The sequence below is a fragment of the Trichomycterus rosablanca genome, chromosome 2 (genome assembly GCF_030014385.1).
Source record: "Trichomycterus rosablanca isolate fTriRos1 chromosome 2, fTriRos1.hap1, whole genome shotgun sequence".
In the NCBI taxonomy this organism is placed as follows: Eukaryota; Metazoa; Chordata; class Actinopteri; order Siluriformes; family Trichomycteridae; genus Trichomycterus; species Trichomycterus rosablanca.
Genome location: NC_085989.1, coordinates 14,623,167 through 14,628,780, shown reverse-complemented (window position 1 = coordinate 14,628,780; position 5,614 = coordinate 14,623,167). Strand labels below are relative to the sequence as shown.

Genomic DNA, 5,614 nt, shown 5'->3' with positions numbered 1-5,614 from the left:
ATTAATATTGTATTTTGTTGGTTGTTTTTGACAAAGTCTGCACACCACAAAACATGTCATTCTGGCCATAAAATAAACACTTTACACATTTAGACAAATAATGCTACATAATTTAAAGTAAAATCTTACAGTTAAGATCCTGCAAATGTGAAGATATATTCAGTGTTAGCCAATAGTACAAAAACTTCAAATAATTACTATTAAAATATGATCAAATTAAGTGAATTTAAATTAAAGATGTTTAATTTTATTACAAATTAATGATGCATTTTACATAGAATAACAAATGTAATTATTTTGCAAAATAAAAACAAAGAATTTGTTTAATCAAGTTAAGTAGTTAGTGAGTGAGGAGTTTCAAATTCCGCCATTTTCTTTGATTTGTAGTTTATGGATTCATTGCTGAGACCATTTAACGAAAAACAGGCAAAATGTCAATAAGGTTTGTTTAAAATATGGGTGAGAAATAATGTATCTACCAGAATAGGTCGATCTTAAAAACAAATTATAGTTGTTTATTCTAAAACGCTGAACTCGACACCATTTTCCAGCAGTCAAATCAAACATGGCGTGTGTGCACTTCCATAAATTTAAACTACACTACTAGTGGAAGTCGGATTAAAAGACAAAATCTTTTAGCTAAACTTTGATTGTGATCATACTCACACCCGAAAGAAAAAAACATACTCCTCCGGACGAAAAATACGGTCGACTTACATATTGGTTAAGAAACATCCGTGTCCTTCAACGCAAACAAAGAATACGTTATTTCTTGCCATCCGGAGCTGCTGCTGTTGCCATATATATTCATATTTACTGTTAAGTACTACAAGTATAATCATACGTTTTAAAAGAGACGACTGGAAACTAACTCTGGGTGCAACGTAGCCTACTTGCATGATTTACGTTCTTCCTACAAAACTTCTTTGTTAGAACAGTATGCACACATGTGGCGAGTACAGCCTATAGAAAATATCAGATTACGGGCGGAGCTGCACCTCACATTCCTCAGTAATATAAACATACATGCATAAATATGCATACCATAGATCCTTATAGAGAGATCATCAAGCATAGAATGCGTCACATTCACACTGTAAAATACACCATGGTGACCCACACTCTGATATAGGACAGATAGGAAAAACTCATGTTTAATCGACTGATATAACGTTGATGTTCTGATTCAGGCTCTTGTATATGAATTGAATGGCTTTTCGCGCCAGGATTTGTATAAAAACGGCTTAGCAAACCAATGAATGAATCCTGCTGCGCGAACATGTGGGTGTATAGTATGGGGCAGAGCGGTAGAGAGAACAGAGTGGCGACACTCCCATAGGGAACCGTTGGAAAGGGGGCGGGACATATTTTCTGTGCAGCTTCCGGGTTGTGGAGCTCTGTATAGTTCCAAACAACCCATAGAGCCTCATTCATTTCCACTACTTATCCAGCATTTTTAGCTGTTTGTTGCTTTGTTTTAAAAAAAATAATGAATTTAATGTCATTAATATACTTAATACTGTTATTGTTTAGCATTTGCTCAGCACTAAATGTTACATGTTTATCTTAATTAATAGATATAACTGAATTTAGCTTAGTCAGCTAAGCTAAATTATTGACACGAGTCTTTTCACCTAAAATTGATTAATTAAAAGTTGATTAATCAAGAGTCTTGTTACAGAAATGATAATAAAACATCAGAGCCATAATAAATCATTATACTTTTACTTTCATACTTAAGTACATTTGAAGGTAAATTTAGTTTAGTACTTTAGTGGAGGTATTTTTACTTTTACTACTACTTTTACTGGAGTAATATTTTACCTTGGATATCTCTACTTCAACTCAGCTACATGGTTTGTGTACCTTGTCCACCACATACATTAGACAAAATGAACTAGTGCATATTAATTATGAATTAATTCATGTATTACATGTAGAAATAAATTATTACTTACTCATGAAATAGATGAATGAATGCTATGTCATGTACATGCACTATAATGTTAAAGGTGCGGTAGTGTGTTTATGAACCTGTTCATTTAGTGCAGGTAAACCTTATGAATCCAGCCACATGGCTTAGTGTTTAACCAAAATGATTATTATTATGAATCCTCAGGAAAGTGAAGGGAGATTAGTTTATGTAAAAAACAAAACATAAAAAACTGTTTAAACTACTTAATGATATCGCATTATGTAATGTATGCTAATATAATGTACTGTGTGTTAACAAGAACGACCTATTAAGTCATTATAAACATCAATCTTCCACTTCATATACCAAATTGACATTAAAGCAGATGCAGTAAATGTAAACGCAGTTGAAAATACCCAGAAATTGTACAAATGTTTATTATTTACTGTTTAATATTTCATTTACTGCTGCCTGTCCCATATGAGAACATGACAGCGCCGGGTTTGTTTGGAACTATCGGAGGGTTACATGAACCACGTGACCGCGTGGCGGCGAGATCAAGGAGTGTCGCAACTCTCTCTATCTACGGCTCTGGTATGGGGCGGAAAACCTCTCTCTGATTGGTGTATCACACCGACCAATAGGATCACTCAATACGCTTGTCATACTACTGTAATATTTATTGAGTGCCCAGTGAGTCATATTTAATGAGTCATATTAAATAACTCGGCTCAGCAAAGGGAATTGTTCAGTAGCTCTAAGCCGCAATTGCAGAAAATACGTTACTTTTTCTATCGTTCCTGACAAAAGTACGTCATAAAGTAAACAGAACAGTTGATTTAGCCTGAATGTCGATAGCAGTTGTGTTCCATACCGTCCACTTTGAGATATTCGGTTGTGTGGTGGACAACAAACAGCATGATCCACAGCATGTGTGTTGTATTTATTGTTAATAGATACAATTACATTATTGGTGCAAAACTTGATGTTTTAGAACTGTTTGGAACCCTGCCACTATTGATAGCTCACATCCATACTGAGTACAAACTTGCAAAAATGCAAAAATCTAAGATAAATCATATATTATTAATAGATGTATGATATTAATAATATTGCCATTGTATGGACTACTTAAGTTGTAAAATGTAACGAAGCGAAGAGTTACAAAAATGTTTTGCTACAAATCAGAATCAGATTTAATGCCAAGTACATTTTCGCATACAAGGAATTTGACTTTGTGTGCTGGTGCTTGACATACAAACACAGAAATGATTCTTATTAAAATGATATCAATTAAATTAAGCTTTTAGGTAACCTGCCATGTTAAAGTGAAACATTGCCAATGTGCAAATGGTTTTGTGCAAGGAGTGTAGATGTTTTTATTAATGTGATATGCACTGTCTTTGAGAGCCCTTTGTCTTTTAAATGGACAGCAAAACTCATTTAGTCTGTTGGCTAGGCGAGTCGTTAGTGGAGTGGAGGCCTTTTGGTTTAAAATTGGTGATTTGTCCGAGTCATTTTCTGAGAACTGCTGTTTCTCAGTTTCTCTGAGTACAATAGTCATATTTTGTTTATTGGTTTTAAATCAGTCAGAGTGACAAATGTGCAACATGCGAGGAAAAAGCAATTATCTGATTAATCACTTTTTAGTGTAAAAATAAGTGCAATAGATGATGTATTTTAAAGCATTCATTCACTGTCTGTTTTGCCACAGCTTCATCCTCTTCAGGGTTGCAGTGGGTCTAATTTACTGGATAGAAGATAGGAAACACCCTAGAGAGGTCGTCAGTCCATCACAGGGCAAACATACTCCCACACACATAGGGCAATTTTGTTTTTCCAATTAAACTGACTGCAATGTCTTTGGACTGTAGGAGGAAACCAGAGCACCCGGAGGAAACCCAACACAGACACGGGACAACATGCAAACTCCACACAGAAAGGACCCAGACAGCTCCACCAGGGAACTGAACCCAGGGCCTTCTTGTGAGGCGACAGTGCTACCCACTGTGCCATTGTGCCGCCCTGTATTTTAAAGCAGTATAAATTATCTCCTCTCACTCAAAGAAGACTGTAAGTTATGTATTTTACAGTATTTCATGTAGGGTGACTATTCGCTATGCGGGTTGTTTTTCACAAGAGTTTTCGTTTGTTTTGGCTTAATTTGCCCTAAAGGTAATTCGTAAGTCTGCTTGAAAGTCTCAAAGAGTCGATTCAAATTAACCGACTCATTGTCAAACTTTATAATTACTCAACACAGGAGTGCGTGTACAGGCGCGTGCTCTCAAAGGATGAAAACTTGCTCATACTATTCATTTAGACGGAAAATATTCAGAACTTCCCATTACAAATGTTCCCTTTTTAACCTCTGAGCAGTAGGAGGTTCTTTTGCGATGTGCAGGCTGTCAGTCAGAAATGGGCTGGTGAATAAACAGCGAGTATGAAGTGAAAACATGTTTTGTTGTTGTTTCTATTTGAACAAAACTAGGAGGTTTGTGTTATAACAGGACCAACACGTTCTGTATCGGTTATTCTCTCGTTAAACGTGTTCATTTGATCACAGCAGTTGGATCTCCCGCTGATACACACCCCCTGCGTACGTCACTTCTGGCCAATCAGAGCGGAGCTGGCAGGCATTTCTGGTGCTCGTGTCTGAGAGAGAGAGAGAACTCCTCTCTCCTGCCTGAATGCTCTACAAACCGAAGGCTTAAGAGAAGCCTGCTGGAAGGAGAAAAAGCCTAGTAATGGCGGTTGTATTAAATAGATTGACGTCACCAATGAGGCAATTACTGAACATTTATGGTTCTATCAAAACACTTAGGTTCCCATTCCTGGATGTGTTATGTTTCTTTAGTGATCTAATATGTTAAAACATAAAAGTAGAAAGGGGGCAATTACTGTTCTATACCATTGTATATATGTATTAAAACATGTTCCTTTTTATGTTTTACTTTTTCTTTAAATATAAACTTGTTTTGCTACTTGGTAAAAATAGGTAGACCTCGAAGGTTTACTGACTGTAGTCTACCCTTTTGCTATGCATAAATTGTGCATAAATTGCTATGCATAAATCTTCTGGCCATCATTAAAGTAATAAACAGAAATAATTTGGTAGTGTCATTGCTGTGTAATGTATGCCATATAATGTATGGAAAAGAGTGGTCCTATAGAGAAACACTACATCAAAAAGGACAAGGTATACAGGGGGTGAAAATGCACATACAGAGCTGTACTGTTATCTCTATTATCTACAACTCTCATTTCCAAAAAGCCAGGGCATTTTGTACAATGTTAAGAAACAATCGTTTTCTGAAGTACTTATTAGCCTGTGTTGCTTTATTTGTCGCAGTAGTATGTAAGTCATCTGAGGGAAAACCTATTTTGAGAATGTTTTTTAACAGATTGACAATTCTCTGACAAAGTTTTTCACCAAGTGTTGAGCCATGACAGTCTTTGCTGGCAAAGACCTTCTTTTATATCCGACCATTATACCCCTAACTCTTACCAGTTTATCTGATTATTGTGCAGTTGTTTAAATCTTATATTTTATAAATCTATGATAAATCCCTTTTGCTCTTACATGCTTTCTTAAATAGCATAATATGGTGTTTACAGTTTTTTTAGTAAAAGCAGCATATATATGCTATCAGAAAATACAGGAAAGATGTACACAAAATTTGTCTTGATGTTTTCTGAAGT

At 35.7% G+C, this 5,614-nt stretch overlaps 1 long non-coding RNA gene across 1 annotated transcript; it reads left to right on the top strand.

Moving 5' to 3' along the window:
• Positions 1–377: 377 nt before the first annotated feature.
• Positions 378–5,009, top strand: LOC134305564 (uncharacterized). Its single transcript, XR_010008642.1, has 3 exons — positions 378–442; positions 3,630–3,696; positions 3,790–5,009. It is a non-coding gene; the product is annotated as an uncharacterized LOC134305564 (long non-coding RNA).
• Positions 5,010–5,614: the final 605 nt, after the last annotated feature.